Below are 18,650 nucleotides of genomic sequence, written 5' to 3' on the forward strand. Positions count from 1 at the left end.
TGGAACCCGGCAAATACTACCAATGTGCAATTTTCCAGCCTCCAAGCCTTCAAACACTTTCACCCGCACACCGAAGGGCTTGGGAGGCACTCCAAAACCAAGCGCCGAAGACTTTTGGAAATCCGTAAGAGATCCTGTCATTTTCTTCTACCTTTTTGGTCAACAAAATGTTAAGATCTGAACCCCATCGCCTTTTAAGGATGTAACCTGTATAATTATTTTATTTTCGAAAACTCCATTCTGCTAACGTTTATGCTTTATCAAGAAACGTTGTCCCCTCTTTCAACTTTTTTTTCGGGCGTAAATCGCTGCTGCTCACAAATCCTTTGCATGGTTTCACATCATCATGAGCTCAAAATCCCTGCCTTCAACTTTCAGCTCCTAATCCACCGCAAACACCAGCGGTTCTCCTCATCTAGACTGAACACGTCCCACAAATCCTGTTGCGATTACAATTTATCTTTAACTACCTCGTTTCTTTTCTCACAATTAAGAGTCGCGCCCCTCCTTTCTCTCTCCATAAATCCGGTTTAAAGTTCCGATAGTAGCGAAGCCTGCTCAAGCTCATGCGATAATAACAGTTGTTGATGGTGCCACGTTTTAAATGCAGACACTACAGGCATATTCAACTACAGCACAGCACGACTTCGAGTGTCAGTTTTTTTTTTAATGGAAAAAAAACACTTGCAAGTTTTCTTTCAAGTACACAATGGAAGATCTAGTCTTTAAAAAGTTGCGATCCAGACATCTGACCTATTGAGATGCAAATATTACTATTTGGTCACAGCAGCAACAGCTGTAATCCAAGACTACACAATCACACAGCTGCCCGAAGACTGAATCTAGCCCTCAAACATAATACATCGGAGAAACACAATTTATTTAATTCGGAATCACAGGAAACCCCACTTTAAAAGTATAGTAACTGCCTCGCCTTAAACTTTTAACAAGGAAAAATAAAGCAGTGCTACAGTGAGGCAAAATCATCCCAAACCCTTTGTGCTAAAATCATTATTGAAAAATCTTAAATAAATCGAATCAATATTCACCTACTGGGGACTACTGAAGTATGCGACAGCACAATGAGAACTGGGTTCCTGTTATCCGATTTTAAGGAGTTAAAAAAAGTCGTTGTATAAAACTTACCAGATAACTAAAAGGACGACGTTCAACTTCTAAGACGTGTTTGGAGAAAACCACACTCTGCTGAATCGTGTATTTCCATTCGCTTCTTAATTTTTCTTGAGTTCTTATTTTCCTGTGGTAACAAATACTCGCTTCTGCCTATCTGCCATTCTCCATTGCCCCTTGCACTGCGTCTGAGGAAAGCTCCTGGCTAAATTGAACCACATATAATCAATCTTTTTCATTGTGTAGCATTAGACCAAACCACACCTCCCCCTGACGGACAACAACATCCATCTATCAGGTCTTTGCAGCTGCTGAACTCATTAGAATATATATCAACGTAAACCAATCAGTCGAGGTCGTAGGAAGGGACGTTTTTAAAGAGCTTTGGCTTGTTTTCGCGCAGCATTCCATGTGGAAGTAAACGGAGCTAAATTTACGCAAGCCACAGATTTTTATACTTTCATACTGGTATTTTAGGAAGAATTTTGTTTTTGTGGAATTATAACTACTGGAGCCCGATATAATTAACTGTACAGCAGAAGACGTAAGCCAGCAAAAAGAGGACTTAACAGCTGTCTTCAAAAAAGCCTTTCAACAACACATTTCTGTAGGTCATGCGTTTCCCAACTTTAATAAATACAGAAATGTTTATTTTCTACGTATCGTCGATTTGTTACCTTATCTGTAACCCGTTTTGAGATGTCGTGACATGAGACACGCTATAAAACATACAATGTTGGTATTATTTTCTGTACTGGTTTATACAGATACTGTTGGATGGCGTCGTCTCCACCAGTGTCCCCCCAAAAAGTTGACAATAAATCTTGCGCCTTTGCGCTGCTTGAAAACATATTCTCATCACTGAGAATACGTCTCTGTGGAATTGAAATCGTTATATATACTGTACTGTACACATGAATACAGAGACATTTACTATATATTTTGGGTAGGTTACTGTAATTCACATTGTTAATCAGTAACTGGTCGAACCTCCTACTCTTTTTGTGTCCAGTAAATTCTGGGCTGAGGCTATGTCCCGGGTCGCTCCACACATGAAAGAGACTGCGCTTTAGGTCTTCAATTGACACTGGTTTGGGGTGTTCTATCCCACAAGCCTGTGTGGGGGCGCACGTTTAATCACATTGAGATCTGGGGCTGTGAGTGGGCCGTGTTTGTGGTGGAATTCCTTCTCCTTTCCCCTGCTTCAGATTTTATGGTTGTCTGCCAGGGTGATCCGTCATTTGGGGGAGATATCTGAATTTATACCGCGCCGCCTGGAGTTGCTTTTCTGTGCAGAGATCAGGTCGCTCGCACACACCAGTGCGCTGATCAGTTTTTCTCTACACATGCCTCTGTGCAGGACTGATTTATTGTCTAGCCTTTGGTCTCCGCTAAACCACACCACACAGAACACAAAGGAGAATGGTCCCTCCAGGAGCTCCTGTGATGATGACTTCCACATGTTTGTTAACTTGTGGTGTAGATATTTTGTCTATTGCCTACATGATTCAAAATGATTTGCACTGTAGGCGGTGATGCCAGTTGACTTTTTACGTTTCAATGCCTTGAAATAACTTGCCAAACTATGTTAACAACTGACGCCGATCAAACATCTATCTTTAACTTCTTCGGCAAATGTCCCACGTACCCACTTAGCAGTAATTCTTTGTGCCATAAACCATTTCTGCATCTGGTGCCAACAGTCTATTAAACAATTCATTTCTCACAGAGAAATGCCCCGAATTCGCAAGCCTCAAAGCCGTTCAGAGAAAAGGAACAATCCCTGTTTGAAGACAAACTTGTTTAACCACGAACTTTGACAGAAGTGACTTAAGCCTGATGTCCTCAATGAAAACTGCAGAGTCAAGAGAACTGATAGGCTTGTACCAGTAACACCAGTAAGGAAAGGGTGCCATCAGAGCTTTACACTCCAACAGAAAGACCTCATAGTCAGCGCGCAGGTCTGTGGGTGTCCAGTAAAAGAGTGGACAGCAGTGATACACCAAAATTCAGACATAACAGAATATTGCACTAGAGCAGTTACTTTAGTTTCAGAGTCCTTGAACGCTACTCCAAACTGTTCTTTTTAACTGACTCACTTAATGACTGCATTGATCATTCAGCCTCACCAGAACAATTCTGAAGAACCTCTCTAAAAGACTGTTTAATGTACTCCCTGTTTCTACAGGCCGGTGTTTTTTTGCGCTCTTGAAAGTGCTGATTTGTAATGCCCTTCACTGTAGACAGTGATGCAAGCTGACTTTGCTCACTTTGGGCTGGGGACCCAAACAGCGTGGTGAATAAGGATAAAAGCGCCGGGCTACTGGTTCTAAAGGTGTCTCGGCTTTTATAGTTCATCTAAAACTGTAATTCATCTCTTTGTTTTCAAGGAAACTAACCCGGTGCTTGCTGCTTGAGCAGTCTTTTTCCAGAGGAACAATGACAATGAAGTTATCGTAAAAAAGGTTATGGAAAAATCCATTTGTCTCATGCATAGCGCTCAGATTAGCTGCCCGGCATGAAGAGAGGTAAGAAGTTGAGTAAATACTGGGCAAAAAAAGAAAGCTGCATTTCTGCCAGAAGAATACAACTGGCAAAACAGCAAGTACTTGCAGCTCTTCCGCTGGTAAGAGGAGTGTTAGCCTTTCTCCACAAAATCTTTCTGATTCTTTTGTAGTGGGGTTTTCCTTCATGCTTTTCTTGTAATGAAGATATCGGTGGTGCTCTATCGTAATGTCTGCAAAGAAGCATGATGGTTGTATCTTGCTACTGTTATGTCTGTAAAAGACTGTCACTTTTTGCTGCTTTTGCTTTGCAAAGCTGTATGTTGATCTGCACTGCGTGTCAGTCACGCATAAAGAAGTCGTGACCACAATCTGACCTACAATCCATGTTAATTGGACTCAATTACATTTATGTATACAGTATATGCATGGTGGATAGGATTAAGGTTAGGGCTTGACTACTCCCATATCTTGACATTTCCTCTGGTACACTGGTGGCAGTGATGAGAGCATTGCTCAGCCCTCAGGTCCAAGAGTTAAAAGGTCACTCTCCCTGCAGTACAGTAGGGTGTCCGGAGCCCTAAAGACAGGGAAAAGTGAGTGTGGTTCACTGAACACCACTGAAGGAAATGAGCTACTGGTGGTTAAAGTATGTCCTGGTCCTCCCAGTGGCACACAGTACACACCAATGATCATGGGTTTCTAGGAGATGGAGCAGCTTGGCGTCCTGTGACACAGGGAGCTGCCTTCGTGCTCGGCACCATAAGCCCGAGCCACAGAGGGGGAATTCAGAAAGACAGAGAGAACTCTCTCAGGGGCAGGACAGCCCTGTTCATTAGCACGTCACCTTTTGACATGGCTAGCTGGGAAACTGTCCATCTAGTTTCTAACCGCTTCGTTCAGTACAGCACTGTGGGGGAGCCGGAGCCTATCCCAGCAAGCCAAGGGAGCAAGGAGGGATAGAAACTGGACGGGAAGCCAGTCCACCGCAGGGCACACACAAACACACACACCAGGGCCAGTTCCACACGAGCGTGGGGAGAAAACACAAACTCCACACAGACTCCGTTCAGTGCCTCCTAATTCCTCCTATTATTTTTTCTGTTTGGAACTTCCAATTTAAATTATCAGCTCACAAAGGAATCTCTGTGTTTTATTTAAAGCTCACGGATGTGCACCATGACTTCATACAGCGTGAACACGAACACTGTAGCTGTAAAGCTCTAATAACGTCACACTTGTTGAGCTGAGATACTACATGGAAAACTTTAAATGGCCACAGAGAGAGAGAGAGGATGACAGAACAGGGAAGGAAATTGTCCTGATTAGCATTTATGACATTTTTTAGTTGAACAGCGGATAAAGGTTTGAAAGAAGAGGTGTGCTAGCAGGCATTGCTTTAAAATGCAGCCAGCAATGAAATCAAAGGCAGAGAGGTTTACTTTGAATTTAGAGGAATGAAATTCTTTGAAATCTCCACAAAAAGGCCCATAGAAGATACTGTTCATAGAAGCTTCTGCTCTATGCGGCTGCCCATGTAAATCTATCTTTGTACACTTCTCTTTGTAAATGTGTAGTCCTGAGGTATTTTCAAACTGAACAAACAGAACAATACAAACAAAAAAAAAAACCCCACTAGGAACGTACTCACATGACAATTCATAATATTGGTTTACCAAGCCCATTGAGCAAAAAGTATTTTATTCATCTTACAAATACAGGTTAGACACAACAGTTCACGTTACAGTAAGCAGAAGCACGAAGCCTGGTGGGAGCTTCGGCTGATGGCTACTGTGCAGTGACAGCGAGGTTTCCAGGTATCAACTCTGGCTGACGAGGGGACTTCACAAACGGTTTGAAAGTCAGTGTTTTTTTTTTTCATTTTGCCTACATTGTGCTAGCACTCTCATTTTCCCCACTGTGCTGTCGCTCCGATAGAGTGGGTCAAATGTTGGAAAACCACGCAGGTAGGGACAGGACATCTGAAAACCAGAGGACCCGCACTGCAAGGTGTGAACCTGACAGAAGTGTGGGGTAGAGGCTGGGGGGTTCTGCTGCTGTACCGTCCAGAAAGGTGCTTGACAAAGACAGCTTGAGTCAAGGGGTGGCATGGTGGTGCAGTTGCTAGCACTGCTGCCTAGCAGTGCGGGGGCCCTGGGTTCACTTCCTGGGCTGTTTCTATATTCTCAACATGTTCACGTGGGTTTCCTCCCACACTCCAAAGACACACTGCTAGGTTAATTGACTTCTGGGGAAAAAAAACTGCCCTGATGTGTGTGTGTTTGTGTGTGTGTGTGCCCTGCGATGGACTGGCATCCCATCCAGGGTGTACCCTGCCTTGCACCCACTGCTTGCTGGGACAGACTCTGGCCTCCCCACTACCCTGCATTGGATAAAGAGGTTGGAAAACAGATGGGTGGACCCAAGTCAAACACTCGCCTATATCAATGGCTACAGGAGGTTTCGAGATAATGGTCTTCTTGATAAATGAATAATAAAAACCTAGAAGTGTGTGTTGCTGTGTCAGAACCTTTTGTTTTGTGACGGTTTTCCTACAGCTCTACCACTTCATCTAGACCATTTATAAAACACGCTCAAAATGCATTTCCACTTTCAGAATTACAAGACCTTTTTATGGTCTATTTGCAGTGTTGAAAAGCATGTTTTCTAAGTTTCTTTTTGGATTTCAAGGAACCCACATATTGTTTCCTAGCTGGAAAAACAAGTATATTTATATTTATGTACCCTGTGCCAGAAGTTGAACATTGTGGAGGGCAGCTGACAGATTTCTTGCAGCTGAATTCTAGTGTTGTATAACTGCAACTTTATTTTTACAGATACAGTTATTTATTGTTAACATAAGCCAGTCTAAAGGCTAGCTTTAAGAAGTCACAGTAGTATTGGAATGCTGAAACCAGGTGTTTTTTTTACAATATTGCAGTTAATTTCCGTCTGTGTGTTAATTTCAGTGAAGTACTTCAGTGTCACGCAATCTCCTCAGGAAGGGAGCACTGTGGAAGAGGAGTTTTCTTTCTCACGTGATAAATAAACAGAATCACGCTGCTCACACAGTAATGGTGAAGAAACAGGTTTCGAACCTGGTTCAGTGGGCTTGCCTGACATTGGAAAAAAAATACCAACAAAAACCAGTGAAGTCTGGGATGTGAAGAGCACTGAATGACAAACGGCGGACAGCATTTGTGGTAGAGGGCCCACAGTGGGTGGAGCTTGGATTCATGAGAAACATTTCTATTGTTCTGAGGAGCTGAGGAGGTCAGGGCTGTTTCTTATGAACGTGGAAAAAAAATGTACTTTTGGTTTTTGTTTGTTTTTTGCATTGTTTCCGTCAATTATAAAACAGAAAATTTTCTTCAGAAACAGAATGTCTCCTGCCAGGTGGAGCACCAACAGCTTTTTGTTAAATCCAGCAAAGGTAATGATAACAGGTTTTTAGGACAGCAAGACCTCCTTATAGAGAGCCCCCTTGTTGTTATCGGTTTCTTGTTCTTGATGCTGATATCTGTGCGCGGTGGAGAATTTCTGGGTTTACAGCTCATTCAAAACAAGCAAGGTGAGGGGCAGTGTTCACCACAGCCCTTCTAGACAGCAATTTGCAAACATTTACATAGAAAATGTAGCGAGACAAAGGAAAAATCTTCCAAATGCTATCCATCCGTATAGCTGGGAAGACAAGGGAACATCAGGTCGAAACAGCTGAAACTGGGTGAAGGTGTCTCAGAGGTAACTGAGGAGACCCTAAAGATCTCATTTGTGGCGATTGTTTTCAGAATTTTAGAAAGGTCACAAACAAGAGAATACTGTTTGGCCCATCTAGCCCAGTAAGAGGTTAGTAGCCGATTGATCACAAAGATCTCATCAGGCTGTTTCTTGAAAGAAGCCAGGATACTGGCTTCGAAAACATGGATAGATAGCTTGCTCCACACTCCCACTACCCTTTGGGTAAAGTCAGAGGGAATTAACCACAGCCTTAGCATTGTTAGCACTATGTTCTAAACAGATGGCCAGCCATGTAACCAGCAGCCTGATTATGTCTAATGTATGAATATAATATGCTCCTTTTTTACTATTATGATAGATGCATAGAAAGCTCTGCACTTCAGATCAGAGCTGTATAAATCAGAGCTCTCTTCATATCATCATTGTAAATGAGAACCTGCTCTTAATTCACCTGGTCTGGTTACATAAAGGTTTCATTTAAAAAAAAGGGATTCAGATTGTACATTGTTCAAAGGTAGTGATAAATGATCACTACCATGATAAAACAAAATCAAATGAAGAAGGAATTGGCCCTGTTAATATTTTTTATCCAGTGGTGGCTGAGATGCATGTTGTAAAGTAATATTGTTGTCCTGATCCTTCCCTTCATTCTGGAGAAAAACATGGACTTGATAACATTAGTCATAGCTGTAATTCTGCATTGTTTATGGGGATGACTACTCTGAGGGTTGGCAGCCTGCTTTCAATTCTCCATAATTCATGATAACGTGTCTCTTGTCCCATTAGGAGTCTCTTCTGATAACGCTGTCCTCAGCAGATGTGTGCAGCGCCACAGCGGATGGGACTGTGATGTGTGGACACACTGACAGTGGTCTCCAGAGCACAGCCCTGCTTGCTCAGGCAGGGAGCAGCTCAGGCTGAACTCAGGGCTTTCTCTTATACGCTCAGGAGCTCACTACACTGTAAGACGGAGGCATGGATAGCTAAAGGGACAAAGCGTTCAATCTTTAACGCTTTGCATGGACATGAACCACTTTAAAGTCACAGGCCTTTATTTGCTCACACAGTATTTTGCATTTCTGTTTTTATTTTTTGGGGGTAATACAGAATCACTTGACTGGCTGAAATCTGTAGCAAGACCCCATGAGCTGACACCTACTCTAATGGCTAGTATTCTTGAACTTGAACTTTATTGCCATATGTAACCAGTACATGTACTGGTGCAATGGAATTCTTACTTACAGAAAGTCATATATTCCACTACAAGTGAAAGAACAGTGTTTTGGTGATGGCATAAACTGTAAAATGATTGATTCAGAAAACGATTGTTCAGAAATTGTGTGTCCTGAAGGGATTGGACTCGTGAAATGATGCAATACAAACCTGTAACAGATGCTGTGTAATCATTATGAACACAAAGCCTTTGAATATATGGCACCTCCAGGCACTAGCGTGGTGTTACGTGTTACGTGCCAACTAAATGTATAGTAAGTGGCTTTACAGATCATACGGTAATGGTCACCATAAATTGTCTGTTTTCACATGTGACTTGTACGGTGTGAAGGAGAACCCAAAGCATCATGTAGATGGTGAATCATCACTGAACTGCTCATCAGGGACATTTTTGGGATGACACTAGGCAGCACTAGTAACTGAAGGCATAACAAGGCATGCTAACTTCCTTCCAAAACATATGTGTGCTACAGAATGACACTGAACAGAATTACACTTTCCCTGCCAAACAGAATGAGAAAAAAGGCATGTCTTTTCAACGCCCAGGGGCTGACAGGATATTCTGTATCTCGGTACTCCGTCTCCTGGATTTACCATCAATCACTTTTGTTTTGATTGGGTGTATCATACATCATCTGCATGTTATTGAAAAGAGAATATGTTTATATTCAGTATTCCCTGGGATCCTAAAACATTACACAATATAAAAGCTCACAACTGAGTGGCCCCCCAGAAATGCTGGCACAGTGGGAAACTAGTCCTGGCTTTGGGGTAGCTTGTGCTATGTTCTTCCTCTGCTCACAGCTGGGACTCTGCTGCTTTTAACCCCAGCTACTGCATGCTCAGGCTCCTTATAAAGAGGGTGTCATACCAACTTCTTTCCTGTCCTTGGTCTCAGGAAGTGTTCTGGTATACTGCATTTCAAATGCACTGGGTATCAAGGGTGACCCCTACAGGTGTTCACCGGAACTGCTCACAGTGCCGGTCACGAAAGCAAACGCAGAAGGGCTGGGCTTTAATATAGTATAATCAGATTTTTATTCCGTTGTTGCAACCACATTACGAAAGGGGCAGAGGCAGTAAATGATAGGGATTCCGCAATAGTGCAATTGTGAGCACACAGCACTTGGCTATACTGTATAATCTGAGATCTCTTTGTTATGTGTTTGTAGCATGTGCAAACCAAAAAAAATAAGAGATTGGAGAGATTTAAACTTTCTTAGCAATATTTAATTATTATTAAAAAACCTAACTGTCATTAAATACATATTCTGCTAGTTTACTGCCCTCACAGCATGGTTTAGAACAGTTAGACACTAATTTAACACACAGCCATCTATATTCTCCTGACAGTACAGATACAAATTACAGGTGTGGAAAAGATGTGTACTTTATTTGAGGAACCTAAAATCTGGCATTGCATTATCTAACATTATCTAACAATCTATTGTGTGATCTGTCCTCCTCTGTCTTGATTTTATGCGATACCGTTATTTTACAAAGCTTAGAATACTTTTAAAAATGTCCACTGTTTGCACAACTAGGGTTACCTACCTTAATAGATCACTGCAACTCTAAACTCTAAAGTGTCACAATGAAACACCAGGAAACATTATCAAGTCAATCTTATTAATTGTTGAAGTAAAACAACAGGGAAATAAGCTGCCAAGTTTTTATATTTATTTGCACAATAAAATGAGTGTTAGAAGGGAGTTGCTTAATTAATTCCAGAAACTTGCTATACATTACTGACCACAGGGATTAAATATTCTATTAAAGAACAGTGAGTAATGGTCATTTTCTATTTTCTTACTGTCTAAACCGCATCCAATACTAACTGAAATGACAGCAAGATTATATATATATAAATGTATGAAGCGTTTCTGTTTTTAAAGGAAGTGGCAGAAGCAAACATAGCAACAGTGTTTATTGACTTGAATGTGAAGGAAATACAAAGAACAAAGAAGTGAATCTTAGTCTTTCATCATTTATCTCCATAAAAATAATTCAAGAGAAGACTCACACTCACTATCACGGACTATTCTATGTAAGACTTCTTAATTTGTATAAAATGAAGATAAAGAACGAATGAAGTAGTAATGGGCTGGCCAATGTCTAAATAAAGTTAGTGATTTAGCACCGATGTGTCTAACAGGTAGGACTGCTCATATTATATATATATAATAGCTTTCCTTAGGTACAGATCCCTTGTGTTCATGTGCTGGAACTTGGTGTTATAATCTTCTTGAACAGAGAGTACAATACAAATTGTGTGCCAAGGCACTAAGAGAAACTGGCCAACATTTAAACAATTGGATAGGGAATCACCACACAATTATACTCCTGCCTTTGGGGTAAAATATGTCATAGCTGAAATGAAATACTGCATCAACTGACCCACTGTAATTGGTCTTTCTCACTCATTCTCTTTGGTCCAGGCACATCAGTAATAGCCCTTGGCAACCTGACAAGATTGGTCTATCTCTGTGCTTCACACACCAGGGTTAGACTTTTCTCTTGTCTATTTATTTGTTCAAATGAAATCGCCAAGAAGACTCATGTTTCTCATTTTCAGCAGAATCCCCCGGGAAGCAGACTCGCAGCTCTTTAGTTCGTTCTCATGCATGAGGATAGCGCTGCTATTGATTTGAAATCGTGCACGAGAGGACAGGCAGGGGCTCGGAGCAAAGCCGGTCAGATCTGAACACAGCCTGAACACACATCTGAACACTGCCACAGCGCACCTCCGGTAGGTTTGGAGCATTCTGAGATTTTGAAAGTCTTGTGACGGAAATTGTTTTAGTTCAGAACGAAAAAAACAACCCCCCAGCTGAGGCAGACATTGAAAACTTTCTGCAAGAAGTATCCACAGAGGTGAAAGTAAATTGGTGCTATATTACAATGAAGTCTGGGAAATCTCACTTGCATTCCTTAAACGGCAAATTTCACCTTGGCTTATTTCAGTCCTGAGATTCACAGACTCAGGATTCTCTGCGCCTTTCCCTGCAGATCACAAGTGTTATCACAGATGCCAGTATGAGCTGCCTTAATGCCGTTGCCCTCTGAGAATTTACTTCTGGCTGTCAATTGGGACTGAACAGGGAAGGGCTTTTGCGGATGAACGACTTGCATCCAGATACTATTCAATTGTTGAGGCGAAAACACTGCGGTGCATAATCTAATTTCCAATGAAAATTAATCAGGAAAACAGACTAAGCTGCCGAAAAGGGAATCACAATTATTTTCTGAGGCTAGGAAAAAAGGCAGTAAAGAATGTGGACATGGGATTTAGCCACCTGACTGTCAGTAATGAGCACGGGCATAAATATTTAAATCCCGTTGATGCACGGCAAATCCTTCACGAAAATGCTGACTACTTCGTGAAGAAAACGTCGAGGCTGGATAGAAACAAGCAAACCGGCCTCAGTGCTAGGAGCACCTAACTATGCTGCTTTGCAAATGTCTGTTTTACTTTGCATATCTCGGACGTTTTGCATGGCATAGATTTCTCGAGGAGTTTCTCAAACTCCACACTTTGCCGTATACTATACTTCACAATACAGATCCAGGAAATATTGTCACAGAACCGACACCAGGGTATCAGTATAGTCAGTAAGAAACACAAATCTGCTGTATGTTTGTGATGATCTGAGGTCTTTCCAGCGTAAAACACACAACAAACAACAACAAATGAGCCAGCTAAAGAATCATCTCGTGGGGCTGCCTTTTCTTCTTTACATCCTAAGAACTACAGACTATGGAAAAGTACATCCAGCAGCTTTGAGATCAACATGTTTTTCTTGCTATGTCTTGATCTGTGCTGCTAAAAAGATAGAATTGTGGGGCAAAGGATTTTAAAAATGACCATTACTGGGGTAATGAGTTCAACATTATGTTGTTGTTTTTATCACTTAAGCGAATTTAGATCTTTCTCACCCAGATTATTCAGCAGTTTTCTTTAGGGGGACAGATTCACCAATACACATGATATTAAATGACTGTTAAAAAATGATTTGAGGGTTGACTACGCTTATGTCTGTTTTACACCAGAAAACAAAAATCCACTGTATTCTTTCCTTAGGTCCACAGCAATTCCACAGCTGTGTTAATAAGAAGGCACAGGGTGTTTTCTCATAAGCAGACCACAGCTTTGGTCTGTCGTGATGGAATTCCAGGCGTATGTCCTACAGCAATGTGTGAATCACTGCACGGAAACAATAAACAAGGAAGGCGCAAACAGTGATTTAAAAAGCATTTTTAGATCACGCTGTTCCCTTCAGAAAGAAACAAAACAAGAACAGAACAGCTCACAACCCACAGCACACTACAGCTAACAATCCACAAATTGCTGTCACAGGTCTTGGATGTTTAGGGTTCTGCAGGGAATAAGGAGGCTCCCCCTGACAAAGACAGAGGCTGGGTTTAAGACCTCATTCTGAGCTGGTAACCAAGTGTTGGATTTTCAGACTTAAGGGCCTTTTGGCTGAAACGGCCAAAGAAAGCTGACACTCTGTTTTTACCAAACTGTTCAACTCGTTATTCTTGTGGATGAACGGAGGTCCCATATCTAAGGGGCAAAGTGACGCAAATCAGTTTGGTCTTACATGTCTCAATCAATGTATTATGCACTTTTTTTTGTGGGGGAAAAAAGCTCCTAGAATTTGAATTCTACACTATTCTACACAATCTACTGTACACTACAGATAAATGTCATGCAAGCAGACTTTGTTAGTCTGGAAATAAAATTTATGCAAATAATACCAAACCAGTAGTATGAAGGAAAATCATTTATTGCACAGCACTGTGAGTTTAGAGAAATATATGTACATAAATTCTGTAAGAACTGTGTTAAAGACTATGGGCCATCACGTTAGTGCTCACAAAGTTATCTTGCTGTTGTGTCTCTGGGTGCACAAGCCAGGACTGAGTACCAGTGTTCCTCCTCCAGTCCCAGAGGCAGGCCAGCTGCTGGTTCCAGCTGGAGGTCACGTTTAGGGGATGGGATTAGTGCCACCGGAGCTGGCCCAGTTTACCACAGAGGGACTCGGCTCGATCCACTGCAACAATGCAGTACACTTTTGAACGGTTGCAAATCGTTTTGGGAAATTTGTTTTGCGGCACACTCCCAACATAATAACAACATAGTGACAGACAAAATGTACCAACCAAGAAGTCGGTGCAGCAGTGTTACAGTAAGATGAGGGAGAAGATAGTTCCACTACATTGTTTGAAAGAGATATTGCAGTGGGCATTAAAGATTTCCTCTGTCAGTATTACACCGGGGGATACAGAGGCGTCTCCCAGGCAGGACAAGCGTGAAGTGTGAATTATTAAAGGGAATATACAGTTTTATAGCCTTTCTTCAACTTGTACATGTTATAAATGCTTTGATGATCCTGCACTGATTCCTTTACCCATGCTTTGCAGTGTACTGTACTTTGTTCCTGAAATGAGCTCTTCACACACTCCTGTTTCTTTCCAGAACAGAATGACGTTTGCTGCCATAATGTCTCGATGTACATATCTACAGTATACTCACTACCTCTTACAGTGCCCCCTTGATCTTGGAGATTTTAATTCAACAGAATGTGTGAGCTTCGCATGGCTTCGACCTGTCCTCTTCAGTTGCGATGGCAGTGCCAGCTGAGCCTGCCTTTGCCAAGGGTCTTTTTAGCACTGTCAGAAATATGCCGCCAACAATCCACAAGATTAAGCTGCATTGTGTATTTTTTTCCATTATAAAACTCATCTATTTTGCCTTCTGAATTGTCGGAAACGTTATTAGAAACATTATTAGGGTGAAATTTCAGTTGGATGTCCGTTGGACTTTGCACTTTTTAGAGGTTTATAATTCCGTACATGAATAAAGCAAGGCATAGATATTGCTTTTGCACAACTATGATTTAAAATATTTAAACTTTGCAGAGCTCATTTTTAGACTTCACACTTCCATTTGAAATTGATTAGCTATAACTTTTTCCATGTACATGAGACTACAGTTTGTTAAAACTTTTGATGCTATTTCATATGAAATATTTACTTTCTATTAGCAGAGGGAAATCAAACATGCTTAAAAACAATAAGACTTCGGTGCAGCAATAAGGAGATTCTTCTTAATAATCAAGCTGTTAAAAAGTGAAACATCTGCCTGACGAGTTTGGATTACACGGGGGTACCTAAATCTACAGCTTTTCAGCTCTTTATTGATTGCTCTTAAAAGGGCCCCAGAGTCAAAACATTGTCAAACATGTGTATGTCTGCAAAGTACACAGAAACATATCAACTGTGCTTCTAGCCCAGTTCCCAAGTCGGTTTCTAAATGAGTGTTGTAGCTATTTTTAGAAACCTCTGCACTCTTATCCTCACTGGATGTGATGAGTATGCAGCAGAACTTGACAAGGTGTTGATTTTTCTGAAATAAAGTAAATGTGTAGCTGGACTTTCAAAAGGATTATTATGGTTTACAAATGTAGGCTTTGAAAAAACAAATGGAGGCTAAACATTTCAAATCAGTTTGTTCAAACTCAATTTGTTAAAAAGCAAAAATTTAATTAAGCGAATTGGTGTATTTGAGGGTTTTGCCCTTAACTAATTTTTAGTACCTAACAAGTTTCATTAGCGAACCATTGGTGGGGGAAAAAAAAAAGATTCAATTTATTAAATGATCAAATACTGACCGAATGACCTTATGATCAATGACACGGTTGCCGGTGTATAAATATCCACTTGTGACAAATGTTAACTGCCAGGGCTAGTTCTCAACTTGTTGGTTGTATAGTAAGATAATCACACAGAAATTTCCTAAACAGGTTTGAGAATCTAAAATAAGAACAATTAAAATGACAAATGCTGACCACATCTCACCCTTTGTCATTTGTGTGTTGTTGGAAGTGGACTGGTGTGAAATCCCTGCCCGTTTGCGGTTGCATGCCTCTCCATTAGGAGTGATGGCAGTGAGGCGAAAGGGTCTTCCTCCTTGTATGGTGCTGAGCGGATTGGTTTTAAAGGTGAACCATGTGTCTCTGCAGGCCTACTGTATATAAAGGTTAAGTTTCTGAATGAGCTCTTCTGATGTTGTGAAGTGGAATCCAGCCATGTGATTTGTTGCTCATGTTTCTTTGATTTCTAATATCACCTGTCTGAAGGAATGTCCCCTGGAAGAACACATAATTATAGATGAGGCCGAACCTGTGAAAGTACACAGTGCTTCCAAGAATTACTTTATTCTCTACAAGCGCCTTTTAAGCCCGGATCATTTTACACTGGCACGGTGGTATATTTGAACGAATGGATGTTGTTTTGCTGCACATTAAAAGCGTTTCAGGCACACTTGTGCACTCATACTTGCAGATTCAGATCCAAACCTTTTGACTTTTTAAATGAGGTAAAAGCAGACCGAGCTTTGATAACATGATACACAAAATGTACGTTCTAAGGCTTGCGTTTGTAGCCTTTTAAACAATGTTACTGGAGCATCTGAGTGAAGTACCATCTTCAAGGGTACAACAGCAGCCCCCTCCCCTGAGGATCTGAACCTGCAACTTCCCACGTTTGAGTACTGTGCACTAACCACTACTACTGCTGCTTTAATTTCAGTGGAGCCAAGCCTAATTGCACAACTCATACATTTATTGGCTATTTCACAAGAACGAGTGTTTGAAGTCTGAGATTTAATCTTAGAATGACGAGTGGAAAATAATCTGAACTCCGCTGTCCGGTGTGCAGACCATAGACACTATTCAGTATTGGGCGAGTACCCCAGCACCACAGCGACTTCTAGCGCCCGGTATAAGAGATGAGCCACATGAGGTAGCTGTGAGACATTTAGCCACTGTGTGACCATAAATGTGGCAATACTGCACAATGATTAAAAAAGTGCAAACTTTGTCTACTGAAGAAAAGTAGTGGTGAGAAACCTCAACAGTTACACTATATTTTAAAGGTTATGCCATCTGTCGCAAGATACGGTTCTAAGCTTCTCTTGACAGCATTAAGCATATAACACGTGAAGGATGTTTTTACAGTAAGAGGAAAGTATAACCGCATATAAATCCCCACAAATAGGTCAAAGCCATCCTGCTAGACTTATAGATATTGCAATTCTTACAGGTGACCAAATGCAGTTCTCACTGAAGTCAGAATGGTTGTTGGGACAGAGAACTTATAAATGTATTGGTTTTCTACACATAGGAATAGAAAACAGAACTTTTGGCAGTGCTTTTAGGTCAATTTAATATGTCAGTTCACAGATAAACTTGTTGAATTGTGTTTCTTGACCACAATTGGTAACTTACGCTAAACATCAATCTTTTAAAAACAGCTCTTAGGCACTGGGGATTGTCCTCCAATACCTTCTTGATCCTCAGACTGGGTGTGTGATAAAAATCCCATCCCCACACCCTCCCTGTCCTCTTCCTTAAAGCATAGAATTTTAATCACGGTTTTCAGGGATATCTTAGGGTACTCGGAAACAAAGGCAGTAAACGGGGTGTGAAATAACTTAAGAGTGGGTACATTTACCTACAGTTCTGTTTATAACAGTTAAGATTTAACAGCAAATGTGTTTTTAAGAACTAACTTCAGTTTGATTTGATCAAACTCCTAATCAAGAGCATTAATATAAGTCCTCCAAACTGGAAAGACAGAAAACATTTAAGTTGTAAAACCACAATACACTCTTCTGTATGTTTTAGAACACAAACAGGAATTTCGTTTGTAATGATTTCTAATTCTCACAAAAAATAAACACCAGTCTGTGAATTCACTGAAGATGTCACTGTTTGATTTAAACCAACCACAGAACATCCCATTTGATCATGCCTTACAGACATGATCTTTAGCACAATATGGAAGACTAGAGACTTTAATAACTACATCCAGCATAACTGTTTTCTGTGGGCAGCAATAAATTGTACAACATAATAACATAATAAGCAAGATTATTACTAATATTGGAATGATTTCACATAAGAAATCAGAAATATCATATTCATGTGCCGCTTTGATGAGGGCTGATGTCACAATTCAGGTAACAAGGTGATATCCATTAACCGAGGACTGCAGGAGTGTTATTTTTCTTACAAATGATGAAATGCTCTGCCTTTTGGCCTGTTGCAGATCTTTGTCATATTCCATTAGTCAACGTCCCTGTCTATCGTGGGCTTGCTAACCCTTTCATAAAAGCAAATAATAGTGAAGGTGAACTGTGGATGGTGATGAAACAGATGTTATTCACTCTTTTACTATGGCAAGTCACATGGGCTTTTCAGACTTGCTTTCCTGTACTGGTCACAGATATTTAAGAGACTGGTTGCTTGAGCTTGGCCATGTATTTCTCAAAGAGCACTCCGTTTATGAATGAAATGAGCAGGACATTCGGAGTGATTCAATGTGGGAGATGCCACACAAAAAACAATCAGATTCATTATTTGCAGTGCTGTTATATGACATTCATTGCATCGCACATCAGTAGAAGCAGATAAAAAGAATCAAGCCAGCAATGTTGAAACTGAATAGATTCACCCCTTCAAACTGCTCCAAATCTGGTTTATACACTCACACTGAACAGTCAATTGAGGATATTTTTATGTGCCGTACTTTTATAACGGGAAGGCTCTAAAATTGTTTTTGCAAAAATGTCACTACAGAAAAAAACCTGATCTGAAAGAGCAGAAAATGTCTGATTTTAAATACTTTTGGTTTTGATTAATGGATTTTCTTTGGCACTCGGTTGGTAAAAGGATAAATCTATTTCTGCTGTATCTATTACGTTAATGGTATAACTAACACAGGTGGAATTGTTTGCAAAGTACTCAACAGCCCTATTAATGTAATATTTAAATGTAATTTATATGCTGCCTAATCACCATATATAGATGGAAAAAATGCCATTGTTTCTGTCTCATGGGATACTGTTTTATGAAAAACATGAGTTTAAAATGTACTAAAATGTCAGAAATTCAGTTCTTGTGGAAAATGCTGACTGTTCTGCTCAATGCCCCATAAATTTGACAATCCAACCATTCTGTTTTATAGATGTCATGT

At 40.7% G+C, this 18,650-nt stretch overlaps 1 protein-coding gene across 1 annotated transcript in view; it reads right to left on the reverse strand.

Annotated features, from left to right (window-relative positions):
* scaf8 (SR-related CTD-associated factor 8) overlaps positions 1-18,650 on the reverse strand; it is a 91,223-nt gene that overhangs the window by 32,547 nt on the left and 40,026 nt on the right. The gene's annotated exons all lie outside the window — the stretch shown is intronic.

Source organism: Atractosteus spatula, chromosome 2 (genome assembly GCF_055471065.1).
Source record: "Atractosteus spatula isolate fAtrSpa1 chromosome 2, fAtrSpa1.hap1, whole genome shotgun sequence".
In the NCBI taxonomy this organism is placed as follows: Eukaryota; Metazoa; Chordata; class Actinopteri; order Semionotiformes; family Lepisosteidae; genus Atractosteus; species Atractosteus spatula.